General features: G+C 43.4%; 1 protein-coding gene across 1 annotated transcript in view; it reads right to left on the bottom strand.

Moving 5' to 3' along the window:
- AGBL4 (AGBL carboxypeptidase 4) overlaps nt 1–25,697 on the bottom strand; it is a 1,406,728-nt gene that overhangs the window by 1,170,071 nt on the left and 210,960 nt on the right. The gene's annotated exons all lie outside the window — the stretch shown is intronic.

A 25,697-nucleotide genomic window follows, 5' to 3' on the forward strand; every position in this document is an offset into this window, starting at 1 on the left:
GATGCGATCTGAGTGGCACTGAGATGAATGGGGGTCTCTAATGAGGGAAAGCTGCAAGGTATAGAGGAAGAACCCACAGAGCCCGAGCTTTCACGCTAGCTGCTATGTCCATTCTTTTGAGGTATGTATGGTAGGAGAGAGTTAAGATTAATTAGTCAATGTTTGTACACTGCTTTGAAAATGTACAATGCTGTAACAGTGCAAAGTAGTTATTGTTAGGTACTGTGTGTACAAAGAGCTTTGTAAGACAAAAGAATCCTAGCTAACCTAACATTTTCATTAAAACACCTACTTATATCTGATACTCGGAGGATGCTTGTCTGCCTTCCTGTCTGCCTCCACATTGGCCTTGGGCAACTACTGGGAATTGGGGAGGGGGATTTTAGAAGAGGGAGAAAATAATATGTCTATTGAGCCACAGGGTGTGGGGGAAAGGAGAGGGAACATTGAAGCACTGTAGTGTGATCCTCAGGCAGAACAGTCCTAGTGTGCTGCCCACCCACTGACTGCACATATCTGTGGGCTAAAACCAAGGCTCAGCCTAGATGTAGGCAACAGAAACTGACATTTCCCACATTCTAAGGTTAGCCCAACATTAATTAAACCATCACAGTACTGAACTATTATCCTCTTCCCTTACTACATTTATGGATTCTATGTTATTTATTTAAAACATGAAATTTCCAGTTACAGTCTATTAATAAACCTGAATGTCAGAGCTCCCTAAATATGCATGTCAGAAGCTCTGCACATCATTCTTGTGTAGTGGCTAGAGGAAAGCACTGGAAGCCAAAATGTTCCTGAGCACTAAAACTGACTGAGCTATGGATACACTGTGAGACCTTGGGCATGTCATTAGACCTCAATCTGCTTCAATCAGCTCAGCTGCAAAATAGCGTTAAGGAAGACTTCACTGAAAACCAAGTGCTGCATATGATCTGTGCTACACTGCATCAGTAACCTACAGACAATATGACTTTTTAAAAGAAGCATTTAATGACTGAGAATTGGTATCCCTGGCAAATTTTAAATGTCAACTTGGAAACCCTACCAATGCAAGCTAATCTTGTATGTATAGGCCCTGCCAAATATGAACAATTTAAGTGTCTGCACAAATCCTTATGTATTTCGTTTTGTGATTTGGAGGATTCCCTAGTACTGTGATGCTTTCTGTGGCACATCAGGCCCCAGAAAGAGGTGGAATCCAGTGCAGCCAACAGAAGTCTCCAGATTTCTGTTGGTGCCAAAATGGGAGCTACATATGATCCGTCTTAAGATCTTTACGTGGCTTACACATGTTTTGGAGGAGATTTGAATTTACCTTTCCTACAAACCCAAAAACAGATTGTGCAGGGACATGGACCACATGGCGGCTCCCAAAGCCATTTTAGGTTAGCAGATGACCAGGTCCTTCCTCACATCAAAATACAGCAAAAGGTAAAGAGGAAGCTTGAGCCTGATGGGTAAGGAGTTCTTGGGGGAGGATCATGAAAGCTGTGCCTATTTATTCATCACTCTCCCTTTTCCGAGACATCAATTCTAAATAATTAATAATACATAATAATAATTCAGTTAGACAAAAATAGTACTGAAGCTATGAGCAGATTTTTAGAGGAGGATGTACGCTATCAGAAGCTACACCTATGATTTGAAGATACTGTGTTTTCAGTGTAAGTGTTTCTCTACAGAAAGAAACACCAAATGTTTTTGAATATTTTGCCACTGTGACAAAGTTCCTCCTCTATCTTGGTGGGTCCTGCACTTATTGGCGGATTTTCTTGCCCCAGGGATTCACCATGTGGGTTGGGGAACAGCCGAGAGACCTTCCCCTTTGGAAGAACCCACAGTCCAGGTCAATTGGGAGGTTTGGGGGGAACCCGGGCCCGCCCTCTACTCCGGGTTCCAGCCCAGGGCCCTGTGGACTGCAGCTGTCTATAGTGCCTCCTGTAACAGCTGCATGACAGCTACAACTCCCTGGGCTACTTCCCCATGGCCTCCTCCAAACACCTTCCTTAGTCTCACCACAGGACCTTCCTCCTGGTGTCTGATAACGCTTGTGGTCCTCAGTCCTCCAGCAGCACACCCACACCCTCACTCTCTCAGCTCCTTGCGCCTCTTGCTCCCAGCTCCTCACACTCACATCACAAACTGAAGTGAGCTCCTTTTTAAAGCCCAGGTGCCCTGATTAGCCTGCCTTAATTGATTCTAGCAGCTTCTTCTTAATTGACTCCAGGTGTCCTAATTAGCCTGCCTGCCTTAACTGGTTCTAGCAGGTTCTTGATTACTCTAATGCAGCCCCTGCTCTGGTCACTCAGGGAACAGAAAAGTATTCATCCAGTGACCAGTATATTTGCCCTCTACCAGACTCCTGTACCCCACTGGTCTGGGTCTGTCACACCACATATTAACTGGATCCAGAAAACAGGCCCCTCCTCATTTGGGATCTGACCCTGTCACAAAAGTGTACATGCAAGTTCAGACCTGGGAGTTCAGGTGGATGAGGGTTGGATTTCAGGTTTTAGTTTGGAACCATCTCTAACTATTATTATTGCAATTAATATGAATAGGGTAATCTAGAAAAGAAAATACAATGTTCTGCAAGTTTTAAACAAGAGAGATGCATCATATGCCCTTCCCTTTCAAATAAAGTGAAAGTCTGAGTTATGCAGCTCATAAATGATGGTAGAATAGGGGTCTCAGGATTTATGTACATCACAGTATACCATAGAAGCAAGCATAAATTAACTGCTTAGATACATCACTCTCTTGTCTTCCATTTGATGTCACTTAATCTGGAAAAATGAAAAAGCTGAGATCACTGTGATGTATTAAAGTGAAATTCTGCAGTCACCTAACTACAGAATCTGTCACTGCTACACAAATTAAAGATAAATTGTCAAGGCCACAGGTGACAGAGAATGAAAAAATATGCAAATGCAACTGAATGGACTAGCACAAGCATTTGTCCCTAGAAAGGTAAAAAGTAATCTACTTGAGCAGAGTTAAATGACATACTACATTGTGGGTGAGGTAAGACTTGGATACCTCCATTCAAAAACACCTGAAAATTATTACTGTATTTCTAAAATACTGTTCTGTTTTTTCAACAGAACATACAAATCCTATTCCAAAATTATATCAGTGTAATAAAGATAAATGAGATTTTATTCTTTAGTTTATCCACAGTTTGAAGAACTCTGAATATTTAAAGGTGGATGTAGAGATGTGGACTAGAGATATGATGAGAATTAAAGCTGACATTAATTTTCTTAGCTAGGGAGGTGGATGACATAGACAGAAAGTAATAATACGGTAAGAGAAAGGATGCTATGTGCAAGTACTGAGGAAATTTTGATATTTGTATTAGGACTGCTGTAGATTGTACTATTTGAAGGTGTTCGTGGGTCTGGATCCTTGTTTACATTAGAGAATTTTATAGAGATTTGAGAGAATTTCTTTTTCTTGTTTCCCCTTCAATTTTACTTGGGGTATTCTCTTGTTTTATTCAGGAAGAAGGGGTGTCTTGTTTATAGAAATGTCTCTTGTATCCTACCCTAGTGTCCCTTACTCCAGAACTCAACTGTGACACCTATATGAACCTGAAAAGGTTCAGAAAAGAGCAACAATAATGATTAGGGGTATGGGGTGTCTACCATATGAGGAGAGATTAATAAGACTGGGACTTTTCAGCTTGGAAAAAAGATGACTAAAGGGGGCTATGATAGAGGTCTATAAAATCATGATTGGTATGGAGAAAGTAAATAAGAAAGTGTTATTTACTCCTTCTCAGAACACAAGAACTAGGGGTCTCCAAATGAAATTAATAGGCAGCAGGTTTAAAACAAACAAAAGGAAGAACTTCATCACACATGAGTCAACCTGTGGAACTTGTTGGCAAGGCATGTTGTGAAGACCAAAAGTATAACTGGATTCAAAAAAGAAATAGATGAGTTCATGGAGGATAGGTCCATCAATGGCTATTACCGAGGATGCGCAAGGATGGTGTCCCTAGGCTCTGTTTGCCAGAAGCTAGGAATGGGTGACGGGATGGATCACTTGATGATTACCTGTTCTGTTCATTCCCTCTGGGGCACCTGACATTAGCCACTGTCGGAAGACAGGATACTGAGCTAGATGGACCTTTTTTCTGACCCAGTATGGCCATTCTTATGTTCTTAGGTATTAGAATTATAAGAATGTGTTTAATGTTTAGACTTTGAAATTAATGCAACTTGCAACCATTCAATACTTATAACAACTGAATCCCATATTGTTAGGTAATATTTGAGTGTACTGTGAGCTTCTGTGATTGTGTAAATCACCAGACAGGAAAGAGACATTAACTAGTATGAAGGTCTGATCTTCAACAGAAAGTGTTACACCTTTTCTAAAAGGAAACGTCCATTGATATCAGACAGATAGTTGTGGGATGTGGCATCTGGAATTTCCCTACATGCCATCAACAAGAGGACAAAAGACTATTGTTATTAGTTTGTCTCCTTCCTGTGAAGATGTGTCATGCAAGGGACTCCTCCCAACAGCTGAGCTTGGCAGCTGAAAGCATGTGGGAAGAAGAGAATAACAAGAAGGAACTGATTATCTCTGTTGCTTGGACTCTGAGATGCAAGGTGTTTCTAGGTAAGAGAACCCCAGCTGCTTAGTGTAATGCGATCTACAAACCCCACACTGAGCATAGACAGAGAGGGAAGGAGAGTCTCTCCTGTTTACAAGCAAGCACCTTGATCACACCCCCATGCAGCTGCCAAAACTGCCAATCATGGAGGCAGGCGCCCACAGCTGCAATGAATGGAGACAACAAGACTTGCTGTAAAGGGGAGAGCACAGTGAAGGAAAAGGAGGCAGAAAGGCCTCAGACAGCAAAAGGTGACAGCCCTGCACCATGCTGCTTCCAAGAAAATAGTCAGGAGACTGAAGGAGACTGCAAGTCCCAGAATTGGAGGTGAGGAACTCACCTGACTGAGAACAAGCTAAGGAAGATCAATCAGGAGCAGCTGAGATCCTAGAAAGACCACATCAAGAAGCAGTGACAATGTGGTACCAGAAGTGGGGTTGCATTTAACCATCCCTGCAGAAAAGGGAAGCCTAAAAAAAACAAAATAAAAACAAAACAAAAAAAAAACATCTTCCCTCCTTTTTTTCTATATATACATGAGAACTAGGGAGATGAATCAGCTCCTACAATGGTTGACTGATTCACAAGCACAACAGCAGAGACAACAAATATACGGCAGCCCATCAGCAACATCCCTCTCAACATCCCTCATAATTCAGGGAACCACGCCGACCTGATGTTCCCCAAGATGACGACAGATAACAGACATGGAATCATTCCTGATAACCTTTGAGAGGACAGCCATGGATTCCCACTGGCCTCCACCCCAGTGAGCAATTCAGCTCACCCCACTCATCGGGGAAGCCCAGGCAGCATACCAGGGACTTGACGACATAGCAGCCCAGGACTGTGAGCAACTGAAGGCTATATTGAACAGACTAGGTTATATTGGACAGAGGAAGAGACCTACCACCAACGTTTTCATCATGAGCACTATACCCCCAAAGCACAACCACAACCGATCACCCAAAGGCTTAAGGACCTCTGCTGGCACTGGTTAAAGCCAGAGTCTCAAACAGGACCCCAAAAGAGCCACAGTATTGTGAATTCATTGTTTCATTTACTATAGTACTATATATTCATATTTAAACAGTATGACAGGGGAAATATTTAGGTTTTATATATATATATTTTTATTCTCACAGCAAAATGACTGGCCAAGTATTATTATTTTAACAACTACAATTAGTTAATAACACAGTAAAAGCATCCTGCCTGGTTAATAAATTAGACTGGTTAATAATTAAATCACACAGTGATTTAATACCATGAGCTGCAAAGAGCTACAGGAGACACATTAAAGAGCCACTTGTGGCTTGGGTGCCTCAGTCTGAGTATCACTAGCCTAGCAGAAAGATTCAATCAGACACTCTAACAGATGCTCAAGAAATATATTGCCCGCGATACACGACACTGGGACCAACTAATCCCAGGCTTAATCTTCACCATCAGAGAAGTGCTCCAAGCCTCAACAGGGTTTTTGCCCTTTGAACTGCTATATGGACTACAACCTAGGGATATACTTGACCTGGTATGGAAAACTTGGGAAAGCCAAGCATCGAGAGCTAAAAACATAGTGCAGTATGTTTTAAAGTTACACAAGAGACTGGAGGCTATCAGGGCATATGCTAGAGAAAATCTCAAGGAAGCACAGGAACAACTCTGACAGTACAATAAAGGGGCAAGGATGTGCATCTTTCAGCCAAGCAACAGAGTCCTGTTACTTCTTCCAAGCTCAGAAAAAAAATTAATGGCCATGTGGCAAGGCCCTTAAGAGCTGATAAAGAAAGTGGGGACCATGGACTACTTAATCAACTAGGGAAGAAAAAGGAGCAACAAATTTGCCATGTAAGTTTACTGAAGCCCTGGAAAGCCAGGGAAAACCTTTTCATCACAGTGTATCCTAAGGAACCAGAAGAAGGATCCCAAGTTAATTAATGCCTAAAGAAAGTTTAGTAGCCCTTGGAAAGAACCTAAACCAGAAACAAAAGGAAGGGGCACTCCAACTGGTGGCCACTTTTCCACAGGCATTCTCAGGTATCCCCAGGAAGACGTTCCTGGCACAACATCACATTAATACAAAACCCAATAAAGTAATAAGGGAAGGGCTCCAACCAATCCCCAGCAAGTTGAGGGAGGCCATCAAGAAAAAGATTAGGACCATGTTAGAACTTGGGAGGTAACTGGAGGTATCCTGTCATGCTGGTTCCAAACCAAGATGGCTCACTATGTTTTTGTATAGATTTCAGAAAAGTGAATGCAATTTCTAAATTTGACACCTACCCCATGCCATGAGTGGATGAACTCTTAGATCAACTGGGAGATGCCCAATATATCACCACTTTGGATTTGACAAAGGGGTATTGGCAGATCCCCTTACCACCAGATTCCCATAAGAAGACAGCTTTTTCTACATTGATCAGCCTATTTCAAGACCATGCCCTTTGGGTCACACAGGGCAGCAGCCACTTTTCAATGTTTGATGGACCGATTACTCCAACAGCACAGTCAATATGCGGCATACTTGGATGACATAGTTATCTGTAGCAAGGATTGGGACTCCCATCGGGATAAAGTAGCAACTGTTCTCAGATCACTGAGGGCTAGTCTACACTTACCGGGTATTTCGACGGCTGCGGATCGAAGTTCCGAGTTCGATTTATCGCGTCTGGTGTGGACGCGATAAATCGAACCAGGAAGTGATCCCCGTCGACTGCGGTACTCCAGCTAGACGAGAGGAGTACCGCGAAGTCGACGGGGGAGCCTGCCTGCCGCGTGTGGACCGCGTCTGAACCGCGGTAAGTTCGAAGTAAGGTATGTCGAATTCAGCTACGTTATTCACGTAGCTGAATTTGCGTACCTTACTTCGACTTGGGGGGTAAGTGTAGACCAGGCCTGAGAGAAGCCAAATTAATGGCAAACGCCGCTAAATGTGCAATAAGAAAGGAAGAAGCCTGTTACCTGGGACACACTGTGGAGAACAAGTCCAGCCCTTGGTGGATAAAGTTCATGCCTTACAAGACGTCCAGGACCAAAAGGCAAGTGTGTGCCTTCCTAGGCTTAGCTGACTACTACCACTGGTTCATACCCCATTTCGCCACCACAGCAGTCCCACTAACTGACCTAACTAGGGACGCTGCTCCAAGATGGGTGTTGTGGACACCTACCTGTGAAAATGCCTTTCAAAAACTGAAGGCTATGTTCTGCAGACACGCAGTGCTGTATGGCCCAAACTTTGAAAAGGAATTTATACTACAAACAAACTCATCAGAGTCTAGGGGCAGTCCTTTCTCAAGAGGTAGATGGAGAAGAACAATGATAGTATGTCAGCCAGAAACTCTTCCCCCATGAGAAAGTATACTCAGTGATAGAAAAAGAGTGCTTGGTTGCCATATGGGCAATAGAGAGCCTGTAGTACTATCTGCTAGGAAATGAGTTCACATTAGTTACTGATCATGTCCCCTTGCACTGGCTAAATGTGATGAAAGAGACAAACCTGAGGATCATGAGATGGTACCTGTTGTCTTTCAGATACAGCATCAGGCAGTAATTTTGCATGGCAACGCCGATTTTCTGTCCAGGGAAGTATCTTACGCCAGCCAACACCAGGCCTCAGCCTTGCAGGGAAGGATATGTAATGAACCCCATACTGAGCATAGACTGAGGGGGAAGGAGAGTCTCTCCTGCTTACAAGCAAGCAGCTTGATCACACCCACGCAGCTGCAAGAACTGCCAGTCGTGGAAGCAGGCACCCACAGCTGCAACTAATGGAGAAAACAAGATCTGCTGTAAAGAGAGCACAGAGAAGGAAAGGGAGGCAGAAAGTCCTGAGATAGCAAAGGGGCAACATCCCTGCACCAGGCTGCCTCCAAGAAAACAGCCAGGAGACTGCTAGCCCTAGAACTGAAGGACTGATAGACTTAATTGGAGGTGAGGGTCCAGGAACTGACCTGATTGAGAACAAGCTGGAGCACTGCCATGGATGGATATAAATTGTTCAGGAAGGACAGGCAGGGGAGGAAAGGTGGAGGAGTTGCACTGTATGTAAGAGAGAGGTATGATTGCACAGAGGCCCAGGATGCAGTACCGAGTTTACCATGGCGCTGGGCCCAGAGTTAGAAGGGGCCCCGGCCAGCCTGATCCCCTGGCCGGCTCAGCTGGCCAGGAAAACTGCCCCTGCCCCCGCTCTGCCCCCACCCTGCCTCTTCCCCAAAGCCCCCGCCCCTGCTCCGCCTCAGCCCCGCCACTGCTCAATGGGAACCGCCCCGCACCTCTTGGGCTGGTGGCTATGGCGTCCATCTGTAGGGTTTCAGGCTCCACTCCAGCCACAGCAGCCATCAGGTGACCCAAGTGAGCCCAGCTAGCCTCGGGCTGGTGGGTACAGTGGCGGTTTAGGGGGAAGAGAAGCCCCGACCCCGGCAGGAGCTGCGCTTGGGGGGGGTGGGGGGGTTGAGGGAGGAGGAGGAGCCCCGACCCCAGTAGGAGATGCGGCGCTGAAGCCCCCAGCTGCCCTAGTGGCAGAAGCTGCAGGGCTGAAGCCCTGACCCCCCTCTGTGCGGAGCTGGCCTGAGCCTCTCTCTCTCCTGTTTCCCCCTATGTGGAGCTGGCTCTCATTGTCAGGCTGTGAAGAAATTCAGCCCACACCTACCAACCTTGGTATGTTCATTTCCCCCCATCATGACACAGCCATGAATGGATTTAGCCTAGGAGGCAGGGTCAGTATTAGCCCCATTTTGCAGGTGGGAGCTAGGGCACCCAGAGGTGAAGTGACTTTCCCAAGGCTAAGCAGGGAGTCTGTGGCAGAGCAGAGAACCAAACCCAGAATACCTGGCCCCCAGTCCTGTGCCTTAACTACCCCCTGGCAAAACCAAAAGTCAGCACCTATGATGGGATGGGAAAGAGAAGGGGATAGGGGAAGCAGGGGCCCAGCATGCAGATCCCCTTGGCAGCAGCTGGGGCTCCCCTGTTAAGCAGGCCCATCAAACCCTCACCCTGACAAGCCCCACCTCCCCTGCATCTGTACCACCCTGATGAGCCCCCCCCCAGACACCTTCCCCACTGAGCCCCATCCACCTACACCTGGATCCCCACCCAAATGAACCCCACCTCCCCTGCACCCAGACCTCCCCTCCCCCCCCGAGCTCCAACCACTTTCACTTGGTCCCCCTGGAGACTCCCATTGCCCCTGCACATGGCACCTCCCTGTGCATCCAGATCCCCCACTGAGCTGCCTGCACCCAGACTGCCCCCACAGAACCCTCTTACCCCCCCACAGAACCCTCTTACCCCCATCTGGATCCCCCCACACTAAGTCCCTCTGCACTTGGATCTCGCTGCCAGGCTGAGCCTCCCTGCCCACATCTGGTGTGCCTGGCACAAAAGGGGCAGGGCCCCAGGGTGTTTCAGTGGCAGGCATGGCCCTTGTGCTGTGTCAGGGTCAGGTTCAGCCTCACTGCCAAGTCCCTGTCCCCCGGGGGCTGGGGAGGCTGCAGGGTATTCTCCCACCTCAGTGGCCTGTGCTCCCCACTGCCATGGCGGAGCTTCCACATGTATTTATTGTAAAAAAAAATTGCAGAATTTTAAAATATTATGCACAGAATTTGATACAGAATTCCCTCGGGAATATGGGGCGCTGTACAGCTGTGATGGTGGGACTGTGAAGGGGGTGCTAGACAGTAGGGGATCTGGGGGTGGGGGATCTGGGCAGGGGGTATGGTGTGCAGTGTGCTGTGCAGTTGTGGTGGGAGGTCAGCGGGAGGGGTCTCTGGGCAGGGGGTGCTGGGCATAGCGGGTCTGGGGGCATTGGGCATAGAGATTTGTGGGGGAGGTCTCTGGGGGAGGGGGTGCTGAGCATAGCGATCTGTGGGGGAGGTCTCTGGGTGAGGGGGTGCTGGCATAAGGGCAGGGCACTGGGCAGGGGGGCAGTGTGGAAGGGGCACGCTGGAAGCGCAGGAGTGGGCGGGCCAGTATGTGTCTAGCAGTTGTGGGTTTGTAAACAGTGCACTTATGCTGGGCTGAGTGGGGCCGCTCCCACTCCACTGTGCCTCATTGCCCCCAACTGGCCCCTCGCTCTGCGGACCGCCCCCCATCACATGCCCTATTTCCCCAGTGGGGGCCCACAAATATGTTTGGCGCCGGGCCCACAAAAAGTTAATCCGGCCCTGCCAGTATGAAACTGGAGAAAAGCCTGTTGAGTCTCTTTGGGTTAATTTTAGAAGCAAGAGCAACAAGGGTGATGTCGTGGTGGGCGTGTGCTATAGACCACCAGACCAGGAGGATGAGGTAGATGAGGCTTTCTTAGAACAATTTACTGAAGTTTCCAGAACACAGGCCCTGGTTCTAATGGGGGACTTCAATCACCCTGACATCAGCTGGGAGAGCAATACAGCAGTGCACAGACAATCCAGGAAGTTTTTGGAGAGGGTTGGGGACAACTTCCTGGTGCAACTACTGGAGGAAACAACCAGGGGCCGTTCTCCTCTAGACCTGCTCCTTACAAACAGGGGAAGAATTTTAGGGGAAGTAGAAGTTGGTGACAACCTGGGCAGCAGTGACCATCAGATGGTTGAGTTCAGAATCCTCACAAAAGGAAGAAAGGAGAGTAGCAAAATATGGACCCCGGACTTCAGAAAAGCAGACTTTGACTCTCTTAGGGAACTGATGGGCACAATCCCCTGGGAGGCTAATATGAGGGGGAAAGGAGTACAGGAAAGCTGGTTATATTATAAAGAAGCCTTATTGAGGGCGCAAGAACAAACCATCCCGATGTGCAGAAAGAATAGCAAATATGGCAGGCGACCAGCTTGGCTTAACAGTGAAATCTTCCACAAAAAGGAAGCTTACAAGAAGTGGAAACTTGGTCAGATGACTATGGAGGAGTATAAAAATATTGCCCAAGCATGCAGGGGTGTAATCAGGAAGGCCAAAACACAACTGGCGTTGCAGCTAGCAAGGGATGTGAAGGGTAACAAGAAGGGTTTCTACAGGTATGTTAGCAACAAGAAAAAGGTCAGGAAAAGTGTGGGACCCTTAATGAATGGGGGAGGCAACTTAGTGACAGAGGATGTGGAAAAAGCTGAAGTACTCAATACTTTTTTTGCCTCAGTCACAGACAAAGTCAGCTCCCACACTGCTGTCCTGGGCAACACAGTATGGGGAGGAGGTGAGCAGCCCTCAGTGGTGAAAAAAACAGGTTAAGGATTATTTAGAAAAGCTGGACATGCACAAGTCCATGGGTCCAGACCTAATGCATCGGAGGGTGCTGAGGGAATTGGTTGATGTGATTGCAGAGCCATTGGCCATTATCTTTGAAAACTCATGGCGATTGGGGGAGGTCCTGGATGATTCGAAAAAGGCAAATACAGTGCCCATCTTTAAAAAAGGGAAGAAGGAGAACCCAAGGAACTACAGACCGGTCAGCCTCACCTCAGTCCCTGGAAAAATCATGGAGCAGGTCCTCAAGGAAACCATTCTGAAGCAGTTGGAGGAGAGGAAGGTGACCAGGAACAGTCAACATGGATTCACCAAGGGCAAGTCATGCCTGACCAACCTGATTGCCTTCTATGATGAGATAACTGGCTCTGTGGATATGGGGAAAGCAGTGGACGTGAAATATCTTGACTTTAGCAAAGCTTTTGATACAGTCTCCCACAGTATTCTTGCCAACAAGTTAAAAAAGTATGGATTGGATGAATGGACTATAAGGTGGATAGAAAGCTGGCTAGATTGTCGGGCTCAACCGGTAATGATCAACATCTTGATGTCTAGTTGGCAGCCGGTATCAAGCGGAGTGCCCCAGGGGTCGGTCCCGAGGCCGGTTTTGTTCAACATCTTTATTAATGATCTAGATGATGGGATTAATTGCACCCTCAGCAAGTTCGCAGATGACACTAAGCTGCGGGGAGAGGTAGATACGCTGGAGGGTAGGGATAGGGTCCAGAGTGACCTAGACAAATTGGAGGATTGGGCCAAAATAAATCAAGAAGGACAAGTGCAGAGTCCTGCACTTAGGACGGAAGAATCCCATGCACTGCTACAGGCTGGGGACTGACTGGCTAAGCAGCAGTTCTGCAGAAAAGGACCTGGGGATTACAGTGGATGAGAAGCTTGATATGAGTCAGCAGTGTGCCCTTGTTGCCAAGAAGGCTAACGGTATATTGGGCTGCATTAGTAGGAGCATTGCCAGCAGATCGAGGGAAGTGATTATTCCCCTCTATTCGGCACTGGTGAGGCCACATCTGGAGTACTGCATCCAGGGCCGGCTCCAGGCACCAGCTTACCAAGCAGGTGCTTGGGGCGGCCACTTCAGAGAGGGGCGGCACGTCCAGCTGTTCGGCAGCAATTCGGCGGACGGTCCCTCACACCTGCTCGGAGCAAAGGACCTCCTGCCGAATTGCCGCCGCAGATCGCGATCGCAGCTTTTTTGTTTTGTTTTGTTTGTTTTTTTGTTTAGCTGCTTGGGCGGCCAAAACCCTGGAGCCGGCCCTGACTGCATCCAATTTTGGGCCCCCCACTACAGAAAGGATGTGGACAAATTGGAGCAAGTCCAGCGGAGGGCACCAAAAATGATCAGGGGGCTGGGGCACATGACTTACAAGAAGAGGCTGAGGGAACTGGGCTTATTTAGTCTGCAGAAGAGAAGAATGAGGGGGGATTTGATAGCAGCCTTCAACTACCAGAAGGGGGGTACCAAAGAGACTGGAGCTAGGCTGTTCTCAGTGGTAGCAGATGACAGAACACGGAGCAATGGTCTCAAGTTGCAGTGGGGCAGGTCTAGGTTGGATATTAACAAAAACTATTTCACTAGGAAGGTGGTGAAGCACTGGAATGGGTTACCTAGGGAGGTGGTGGAATCTCCATCCTTAGAGGTTTGTAAGGCCCGGCTTGACAAAGCCCTCGCTGGGATGATTTAGTTGGTGTTGGTCCTGCTTTGAGCAGGAGGTTGGACTAGATGACCTCCTGAGGTCTCTTCCAATCCTAATCTTCTATTAATCTAAACTAAGGATGGTCAATCACAAGAAGCTGAGACTCCTAGGAAGACCACACCAAGAGGCTGTGACACTTAGCCTTGGTTAGCCCTAAAGGATACATAGAGCCTGTTGATTATAGAAGCTTCTATTACCTTTTGAAATTTTAAGATTGTAACTCATTTATGTATCTATGTTTACCCACTTTAACACTGTAAATTGTTTCCTTTTCCAGTTTAATAATTCTTTCTATATTTTATTATAGGATTGGCTATATGCACTGTCTTTGATGTGAGACCTAAGGTGTCATTGACCTGGAGTAACTGACTGGCCCTTACCTGGAAGTAACTTGAATATTACTCTGATTCTTGGTGTAAGGGACCAGCTATCACAAAGGTACACTCATCTGGATGGTGAAATAAATTGAAGAACCCAAGGGAGTGTTAAGGCTGTTATAGTGCCTGAGGAGTTCATACTTGATAACAGATTTCACCAACCAAAGTACAGAATTCACAACGCAATCTGGGGTTTGTTCCCTGGTTCCTAACAGTCTGCCCTGAGGTTGGTACTCATGCTCTTTAGTCATTGCAGATAGCACTACCTATATTTGTTAAACAATGGTTAATGATTTTTTTTTTAAAAGACCTTAGTTAGATACTCTTTGCAAGATTAGGTTCCAGCCCTTATTGACATGGTGTGAAACATCACAGGAATAAAGGATAATAAACAATGGAACTAACCTTGGTATTTGCTAATGGGACAAAAGCAGAGAAACCATTTAAAAATAAATATAAAATATCCAAAACAGATATAATTTTCCCTATCTCACGTATGTTGAAGATAGAAGAGACCTACTGGACCCTCTAGTACAACCTCCTGAAAAATATATATATGGTGGAACTTGTTTAAAATGAGCACAGATATCTGTGTATGTAAATATGGTAGACTAATTACATGTGTAACCACTGTATACTGTTATATGCACAATTAGACTGGCTCAAAATTTGCCCCTTGAAAAATTCTATGTGCAGTCTTGATTAGTTACTTGTAAAGTCCTCTTACGATTTAAAGCTTTTCTTTGACAATAGACGTTGTATAAAAGCAGGCAATATTAAAATATTTTTTTAAAATTACTCTAATGATTTATAGTGAGTAAAGGTTTGGGAATTTTTTAGTTTAACCTTTTTACTGTTTGATTTACAATGCCTCTGATTGTATTCCTTATAAGACAGTATATCTTTCTATTAATCTTACATAGTTTGTGGTACTAAAGTTTTATGAAACAATCCTGTCTTTTTCTGGTCAGTTATTTGGATACTGGATTATATGATAAGAGTACTTCAACCAATTGTGTCCCCAAAAGTCTGTACAATATGGACCAGAATTTTAAAGTTAGATATACACCTCTACCTTGATATAACGCTGTCCTCAGGAGCCAAAAAGTCTTACCGCGTTATAGGTGAAACCGTGTTATATTGAACTTGCTTTGATCCACCAGAGTGTGCAGCCCCCCCCCCCCCCCCCCCCGGAGCACTGCTTTACCGCGTTATATCCGAATTTGTGTTATATCGGGTCGCGTTATATTGAGGTAGCGGTGTACACAAAGTCTGGATACATCAGTCATGCACAGTCAGCCTGCAACTGTGCACATTTATTGTCACAAATCTGGGTTAACAGATTCATTCACTTCACTCCTAGTTGACCTCTCCATGCAGATTCATTTTTTAGTCTTTTTGCTGACTGGGACCAAGTGTGCCAACTATGATGGTGACTTTTGTTCTGTGCACATATTTCCATGAGAACTGGCATGAGACAACCAAATGACTTCACATATGGTAAGCCAACAATCATCAGACTATACTGATGGTCATTCACTACCAACATGTACCCCATTCAAATCAGTAACCTAGATCCCATTACCAATCTGTTGAGCCATCCCCACTCCCAGTTGTTTCAACCTACCCTCACAGAGGAAGAAAAAATATTGTTGTAGCTTGTCTTATAATAGGAATGTTGTTTTGTGGTGCTGAAATGAATTATTTATACAAGGATCAAATACCTAAGCTTCGTTTCGGCATTTAATCACCCATGAAAGCTGGTTATTACTTCATATACTCCAAAGCCATGAACATTATTCCTTAACTATTCTATGGAAAGTGTCTTTCATTTTTATTTTTCAATTGTGTCTTTCACTTTAATTCTTCTAGCAGGTACTTTGTTGTAATCCTGTTGCAGACAAAACTTTTGTTTCTTTAGTGTTAATTTTCCTTTACATTATTTTTTACTCATTATATGTGAAAAGAAAAAGAAAAGTAAACCTAGAATGATTAAATTATTATTAATTTCATCTGAACTCTGTGATTCCCTTTCAAAATACACAATTGCAAAGCCTTTTATACAAATCAAGATATTAACATCAGACTGAGGTTATTCTAAAATACATAGTACACACATGTAGTTTCCAGGCTGTGGGTCAAAGGGTCACTGCCACATTTAAAATGAAAATCCTAAACCAAAATCTGCCCTTCATTATCCCTGGAAACCCCACCACTCATAGCAATAACTATAACTAATCTGAGCCTAATATTTATAAGAAATATTTAAACCTCATCTTAATAACACAGTAATTTAAAGCAAAAACTTACTTAATTCCTAACCTTTCTGATTTTATCTCTTTCAAGACAGCAAAAAAGCCTTCCAGATTTCTTCTAAGCCGAAATAGTATACAGTCAATGCAAGAAAATACAATTATCACTATGTTAAATATCCTTCTATAGAGAGAGGTTGCATACATAAATGTATGAAGGCGCAAAATGTATATATGGCCTGATTGATCTAATCATACCAAACCCTAAGCCTATTGTACTATGTACTGCATAGCAGCCGTGTTAGTCTGTAACCTGTCATTATGCAAGGCACTGCATTTAGCCGTATGGAGTGGAAATCCATCAACTTCATGAAAAAACTCGTACAGATACAGACAGACATCATCTTCCTTTCCAAATGCAAGCAGATGGACATCATACCAAAAGGACTAAAGGTAAAAAATCCATTACAATCTACATATCACACAGTTAAATTTGTTAGTCTCTAAGGTGCCACAAGTACTCCTGTTCTTTTTATGTACTGCATGTGAGTGAAGTTCAGGAGCTGTCTTACGAAGGACTCTCCACAAACTGCTCTCTATGTAAAAATGTAAGACTGAATTGATTCTTTTATTCACACTTCATTTGCTATCTGGGACAAATCTTTTAGGCTATCTACTATAAAGAATTTGACCACAGTAAACTTCTTCCAAAGAACTGAGTGTAGATCACTATCAGCATTAGCACCATGACCTCAAAGATGAGGCGTTTTGTCATATGTTAGCACAGATGGGGATAAAACTTTTCTGAACACTGACAAAACTTGCCTTGTTTACATGATAGAATATTGCATATATGGAACTGTGGCACCCTGAGTGGTTTTACTATAATATCCTATAAATGTGTTTTTAACTTTTTCAAATTATATAAATATTGATGACCGTAGAGTATAAGACCCAAACTCAGAGACTTTGGCCTAATAAAGCTTTTTTTTTTAAAAGAAGAAGAGCATAGTTCCCTCTATAAACTGAAGTCTACAGTCTGTATTTGTGTGTGTGTATGTATATATACACATTTAGATATGTAACAGATTGGGAAACCAAGACACAAAAAGTTAAGTGACTTGCCAAGGTCACAGGTTCCCCTAGTGACTCAAACTATAAAAGACAGGAATAGTAACCAGAACTTCAGATACACAAGTCTAAAAATTATATAATGCTCCTTTTGTCTGCATTATAACACACTCTTTAAAATGCCTCTTTGGCCTAAATGCGCTACAGCATCTGTAATTCTGTGCCAAAATTTCTCTGTTTTATGACAGTAATGTGACCAAGTCTGACACGATGGCTAGCTAGTGAACAGTTCCAAAAACTATTGACCAGCCAGAAGGTCAATTATGTGGGGAAAATTCATGTCTTAGCCAACCACAGTATTTTTTACAACTCAGGGATGGTGTGTATATAGGGACAAATTCACTAAGGCATTCAGATACCATAAAGATGGGCAGAGTATTAAAACTTACACAAACCTCACTAAACTAACAGATTGTATAGATAGTTTAAACCAGTGGTTCTCAACCTGCAGCCCATGTGACATCCTCAGGGCCATACAGGACGTATATATATTGTGTGGATGTGGCCCACATAACACATAGAGAGCTGCATATGCAGCCCACAATGGTAAATAGGTCGAGAACCACTGGTTTAAACGTTCCAACATTTTATAAAAAACACCTCTATAGGTATCCAATACTTCAAATTCCTATAGAAAGTAATTTGTGGCATGTGGAGACGAAACTCTTCACAGTTTATGTCTTTATCTATTTTAAATTAGTGTCAGGGGGAGAGGGATCAAAAAGTTCACCACAAGTGATTAGCCATATTGTGAAGATATCAATTAAAACATTTCACATTTTAAATCAAAGCCACTTCTAATTACAAGTGCAAAAAAAGCCATATGATATCAGTGAATTTGTCTGCCAAGTTCCAACATAAAGCACATGTTATTTCTCCTTTCTATAGCAACCCCTTTCCACCCTGTAAGGATCTTTTCCCTCACTGTCAATCTTATAAATTTGAGATTGTGAATTCTTTAATAGGAGAATGGTTTCCTTACACATAAGGTAGTGGAACATAAATATACATTCCTTGGACAACTTTTGTAATTTAAATATGAAGTATTGTACAGAAAATGGGGGAAAAAATGTTTTCTCCTGGGAAAGATTATTATGCAGTCTTAAGCAATTTCAGTCTTATTATTATTATTATTCCAGTCTTAAGCAATAAAAGGAATTTGCATAATCCAAGAGACTCCGACATTCCTCATTTCAGACATTTACTTGTCCCACCTAAAACTGGTGATATTGTTCAGCGAATGCTACACAGCAGGGGTAAAATGATTATTTATTTATTTATTTATTTATTTATTTAATTTCAGTTATGGACTCATCTTAATAGACGTGTCATCTTTGATGGACACACAAGTATTTCTAATTGCTACAACTTGCACCATAGCAATGTCAATTTAAATGGTAAAAATGAACACCAAAAACCTTTTTCCTAAGAGTAACTGAATTTATTTGTATTGATATTATGTGAAATGATTAGTATTTTTATAATATAACTTGCTTGAGGTATTTTTACAGTCAGTTTTTAGACATTTCTAACTACAGTTTGTTTCAGAATGCTTCTGAAGTCATAGGGCTTATAAAACATAAGTAGCTTGTTGAAGTCATCACTTCATGTTAAAACATGAAGCAATCAAGTGGGCTACTCAATTTTGGATCCTCTATCAACTTGTATTTTCAGTACACTGGTCTAAAAATTGTTATATTTGAGCCAATGTCCACAATCCTGTGCATTTCACAGACCCTACTCTACATTTATTAGCTAAACTACCACTGGAGTTACTTAACTGCCCAGATTTAAACAAAAACTTGGGCTCCAAAACTTTGCCCTTTTAATTTGGTGTCAGTCCATTTCCAAGCATTTATGACATTGTCCTGGCCTGTCTTAAAATTATAACAATTTTTTTATGGCCATTCTTTTCACCATGTGGATATTTAACTGAACTGCCTCCTTTATTTTCTGTATCACTGCCAACATCCTTTGTTTTATAACCAAATACCACTTTTGTTCAAACTGTTGAAAAGTTTCATGAATCCAGTTTTTCGTTCCTTTTTTCATTAAGCATATAAAAACAGATTTGTGCCAACAGGGCTCATGGCAGAGGGCTTCCAACTTCCACATTAGTGATGGTTTTCTTTTCTGCTGGGCTGCTGCACAGAAAATTACAATTTCTGCAGCAAATCCCACAGCATCACAGAGTGTGATAAGATTCCTTTGGATGGTTTTCATGTGCAAGTTCAGCTCTAGCTAAGCATTAGTAAACTGGGTCCATTGCTAATTTATCTTAAATCTCTATGCTGATATCTGGATATGCATGAATATCAGTTTCCTGGCATCTCTTCTTTATTTTGCTTCCTAGTACTTAAATGAACCCTGGCCAGCCTGGATGGATGGATGGTTCCAAATCGCATATCAAGAGCTTGTACCATCCTTTGTTCTGGTGCTAAATTCTTTTTCAACACCCTCAGAGTTGATCCACCCATCTGGTAAACAAAAATCTGTGCATCTCCCCACAGGTTAATTTAGGACAGCATTTCTCAAACTGGAGTCCATGGACCCCTGGGGATCCGCGAGGGCACTCCAGGGTGTCCACAGGCCCCACTGATCAACTCCTCCCCCTCCTTCCCTCAATTCCTCCTCCTCCCTCCCAGCACCTCCTGCACGCCAGAGAACAGCTGTTCAGTAGCATGCAGGAGGTGTTGGGAGGGAGGAGGAGGAGCAGGGATGGGGCGCGCTTGGGGGAGGGGACAGAATTATGTCCAGGGCCAACGGCCCCGCTGATCAACTCCCCCCACTCCCTCCTAGTGTCTCCTGCATGCTGGGGAACAGCTGTTCAGTGGCATGCAGGAGGTACTGGGAGGGCAGGGGAGGAGCGGGGATGGGGCGTGCTCGGGGGCAGAAAGAGGCAGGGAAGAGAAGGTGCAGAGGTGGAGCAGGGGTGAGGGTGGGGCCTTGGGGGAAGGGTAGAGTGGAGGCGAAGCAAGGGTTCGGGGGTCTGTGAAAAATGTAAATCAAAATGGGGGTCCTCGGGTTGCTAAAGTTTGAGAACCACTGATTTAGGATATGATGTGAAAACGAGGCAAATAAGTCTATCAGGAAGATTTTCTCTCAGAGAAAATCCCTATCCCTTTGTAGCAGACTAGTCTTATTTCTCCCATCTATCCAACAACCACCTTCAGGCACAAGTGTTAACTTTAGGACCAGAGTGTCTTAAAAGGACCGGCTGCCACTCTCTCTTTTCTCCCACACATAGGAAATTAGCAGCAGCAGTAGATCCACTGGAGAACAGTCCAAGCCCTTGTCAGCACTCTCTAAGAACAAATGCCAGGACCAGAGCAGAACCTGACTCTCTCTACTCTACTCTCTGCCAGTAGAGCTCAACAGTGCCAGGTCCTGCCCCGACACCAGTCAGCTGTAACTGAGAATTCAGTGTTTTTGTTCAACTCTTTGTTTTTAGCCCACTATCTGGACTTGTCTGCCTGTGCCTTGTACTTTTTAACCTGAGAAATCTCTTAGCCAAAAGTCCCGAGCCCTTGATTGCAAGGAGCTTGTTTTCTCCACACTAAGCGCGGACTAGCTGAGGTGGACCTGGGCATCAATACTTCTTTTGTCCAGCTGCTCTGCAACACAAAGGGAACTTCTCAGACAGATTTGATTACACTCATTGCCCACTGGAGCAGGCTTCTCTGCTAACCTCTATCATAGTCTTAATAAACACACTGGATTTATGGCTTATTACAACAATACATAACCCACGAAACCCCCCTTTGTCCTATGACTAAGGCCCTACCAATTTCACGGCCGTGAAAAATGTGTCATGGACCGTGAAATCTGCCCTTCCCCGTGAAATCTGATCTCCCCATGCTGCTGGGAGACTCGGGCTCCTAGCTGCTAGTCTGGCCAGGTTGGGGAGGGACAGGAGTTGTCCTTCCCCTGCATGGCCACTCTTGATGGAGAGATCAGACTGACCTTGAGAGGCAGTGCAGAAATGAAGGTGGTACACCCTCACTTCTGCACTGGAACAGCCCAGGAGCTGGGCTCCCAGCTTCCACTCCCACCCCCCTCCCCTTCCTTGGGGCTCCTGCTGCGGCTCAGGGCGTGGAGCTCGGGACTTTCTCCCCCCAGCGGTTCCAGTTGGGGCTGGGGCTTCTGCTCCTGGCAGCTGCAGGCGGGGCAACCCAGGCTTGAGGTTTCTGCCCCCCGTGTCTCACGCCAGGGCTTCGGGCTTCAGCCCCTGTGGCTGCAGCCGGGCTCATTGCGCCTCTGCTCAGCCTGACCTGGTAGAGGCTAGAGTCTCTGGGACTTCTTCCGGGGCTGGGGCACCCATTTTTCTCAGCGGCCCACAAATTGGCCAGGGGCCCCACCTTAATCTGCCACTGGCCTGGACTAACAGCTAGGAACCCCTGGCACCTACCTACCTCCACATCCGGGAACCTCCTCTAGTCCAGCCCTGATGGCAGCACAGAAGTGAGGGTGGCAATCTTGGGACTCCCTCCCCACCACAACTTTACGACTCCCCACCCCCGATCCTATTTTGAGTCAGGACCCCCACAGTTAGAACACCATGAAATTTCAAGTGTAAAGAAAGGAAATTGTGAAATTGACCAATTTGAAAACCCTCCGGACGTGAAATTGACCAGACTGGACCATGAATTTGGTAGGGCCCTACCTAAACTATAGGAGTGTTAAGGGGCCACCTCCAGGGACACCTCCTGGAGGCCAACATAAGCAAGTGCACTGTCTACGCTGACACTGCGTCGCTCTAACTACGTCACAAAAAGCTTTATGCCACTCCTTGAGGTAGTTTTATTCTGTCGGCGTAGCAGGGGAGTTACATCAGCAGGCGGACCATTGTTGTGTGTACACCTCCACTGTTTTGTCGACAAAAGCTGACTTTTGTCAACAAAACTGTGTAGTGTAGACAAGGCTTAAGTCAGTTTATGTAAATAAAATATGTGTGAACCAGTCTAATTTAAGTGCAACATGTGATATCACAAACATTATTTCCCCCTTTTTTTGTCCTGTTGTTGTTTATTATTATGTGAGGGTACACAATTCTTGGACTATGATTTTTTTTCCTCTCTCAGATACTGGAGACTCACCAGGAAGCATACATTATTAAGTAAAAGCATTAGTCTCTTATAAGGCCATTCTGTAACGCTTTGCTTTGTCCTCAAATAAATAGGAAACCAGAAATTACCAGTAATTTCACTGGGAAAGCAAAGAAAAGTAATTGTGAGAAATATCACACACAGTGCTCTGAATAATTATAGCACACAACTGACTGAGGGTTTTAAATTAAGGGTACTTATCTTAATTGAACATCTAAAATGTTTTATTTATACAAAGAAAAGGTGTAAAAAAATTAACCGATCCAAAGCACTAACAATGCCACACTTGGTTGTGGAAGATACTCATCTGTGAGTGCCTTTTCTTTTGCCAGTATAGTGGATAGTGTTTTAAAGCCAGCAGTATTGTCAAAGCACATTAAAGTTTATATAGACTTTTTCTCTGAAAAGCTCTTTACACTCAGACTCCACAACAGAGCTGTTGTGGTTTTGATTCCTAGTGCAGCCTTAGTTTCTATCTTATCCAACTGCATTAAAATTCTAAACACAGAGACACAAAGGCATGATCGTTCCTCCTTCAGATGGGGAAAATGCAGGAACCTCTTCTCCAGCATCGGCTTGATCAACATCATATGATTAGTGCAGATAACTTTAAACCAACTAGCAATTGTCAATGAATTGTATAACAAGGAGATATATATATATTTCTTTTTAAGAAAACTGTTAATCTGTTTAGCAAGGATTATTTGTTTTAGAGGTTTTCATTTAATGGATGTTATTCAAATAATCAGCTACGCTCTTAAATATCCAAAACCAACTTAATGCCATATTACAGTCACAACAAATCTAGGAAAATTAATTTTAATGTTGAGTAATGTGAAACAGTGTGAAGGTACATGTCTCTTCAGATGTTAAATACAGCAAGAATTGTTGTGATTTGCTTCTAAATTCAGAAAAATAAAACAATGCTAGGTTTTTCCAAATCTTCTCTGCTAAGAGCCTTCTCCAATTTTTTCTTTGATCCCACATCTCAGTAAGTGAAAACACATATACTGATTGAAATGCACTAAGCGTTTCTCTAATTTAGTATTATGTTGGACTTTTTTAAAAAAACACAAACATGAATTGAGATCAAAATAAAAGAAAGTTGGCAAAATTAATATTGGAAATCAAAGAAAAATGACAAAGGTTAAATTTTGGCCCTTAAGTAATATTATCATATCGGAAAAATATAGTTTAAACTGAGGTATTCTTCATGCAATCAGAAGGTGGTGTAATTCTCATTTTCTCAGATCCTGAAAGGAATACCAAAATCTCTCTTCCCATATTATTTTATTCTGAAGTAAGGGCTAGCTATGCACCTGTTTCACAGTTTTCCCTTCTGGGAGAGTCAAACTGCGGAGTTTTTTTAAAAATCCACTCCCTCAAACAGGGTGATTACTAGAAATCTAAAAGTGTCTCGTGGCCACAAAATTGCCATTAACTCAGTTTTCCTTAACATAAAAAACAGAGCTTTTGTTATCTACTTTTTATATAGCCCAATGTAAAAGGTGACATTTGACCAAAAAGGTGATTAGCCTTTTGAGATTAGTGAATGGATTTTCAGTATGCACTTACTACATAGTATTTTAACATTTTACCTTCTAGATTTCTGTTTATGAAGAGCTTACAGTAATGTGTACTTACTTGCAATTTGTGTGTAAAATATCTGTTCTAGAAATTATTTTAGGGAAGTTCTATGGTCTGTGTTATACAGGTGGTCAGACTAGATAATCACAATCGTCCTTTCTGACCTTGAAATCTACAAATACAACTCTGGCATAAGCAGAGGTGATTCCCACTAATATCAACAGAGGTAGAAACGTCTTTTGGTAGGACTGAGTTGGCTCATCACTTTTTCCTATGAGTCACTGTGGATTTTTTATTAACTGAAAGCAATTCAAAGAAAATGTTTCTGTATATTTCACAATACTGGAGAATAGGATGAAGCTTTGCTGTAAAAAATAGTATCTCATCTCATTTCCACATGAACTTATTCAACAGCAATTAAAAAAAAACATTATCTATGATTAGGTGTGAGTTGTGTATGCCAAATATTTGATGTGTTTCAGAGTTTGAAACAGTTACTGTCAGATTTGTTTGAGCAAACAAATGAGGATATTGACACTTTTTTGGAAAAGATGCAGACGCTGTTCTTTTACAGGTAAATGTTCAGTGCTTAGACAGTGAGCTATTTACTATGTAAAAGCTATGTATGCTATTGCTTTGTAAAACACAGCTCACTCTTTGGTGCTTTATAAATGAATAAACAATAAATAGTAATAATAATTCAAGAGCAATTTCTGCACACAGGGATACGTTTATCACACAAGAGAACTTCATCTGCAAAGTATAACAAACTATGGACAGATCTTGTCTCTGGTACAGCTGCTTTTTGTCGCTCCTGTTTTTCATACCTGTAGATTATGTATGGACAGGTCTGTTTTGTACCTAAACATATTAATAAAGAGCAATTGCAGCCTGTTTAGGGGCTTCAGGATTGGTCCTTAAATCCCTAAAAGAATTTAGAAAATTAGATCATGTTCTCTTTAGGAGACGTTTTTGCTGACTACTTGCTGTAGTCTTTTACAATAGTTCTTTTATTGTTTCTTAGATTCCAAGGACAGAAGGGACCATTGTGATCATCTGGTCTGACCTGTATAACACAGGCCATAGAACATCCTCAAAATAACTCCCACAACATATCTTTTAGAAAACCATCCAATCTTGATTTAAAAATTGTCAGTGATGGAGAATCCACCACAACCTTTGGTACATTGTTCCAGTAGTTCATTACTCTCACTGTTATATTGGTTCTTGTGACAAACTCTACAATTAGATACCCAGGTCCAGCTTAGGAATAGGAGCTCATACCAATTTTCCCATGTTCTTCTTCACTTTATGACTAGCAGTCAAAACAAAGATTAGAAAATTCACTACTGTCATAAATGCAACTTCTCTTTGTTAAGAAAATGTCTTTTAGCCCTGGTCAAATAATCCTCTCCATGGGTTCCCAGCTGCAAAGGTTGTGATTCTGTTTGAACCACAGTACCAATCTGATGGCTAAGAGTCTGGAGCATTGTTGTTCACTGGGAATCTGATTCTCCAAAGATACAAACAGAAGGTTAGGAATCATATTATTTCTCCTATCATACCAGCAGCAGGAGACACGGCAAAAAGAGGTTGACTTCCAGGCAGGATTCCATTGGGAGGTATTTAGCATCTGACACCTCTGGTGGTATGCAGGGCCTGTTCCTTGAATAACAGGCCAGTGGTGT

This window comes from Emys orbicularis, chromosome 8 (assembly GCF_028017835.1).
Source record: "Emys orbicularis isolate rEmyOrb1 chromosome 8, rEmyOrb1.hap1, whole genome shotgun sequence".
Lineage (NCBI taxonomy): Eukaryota > Metazoa > Chordata > Testudines > Emydidae > Emys > Emys orbicularis.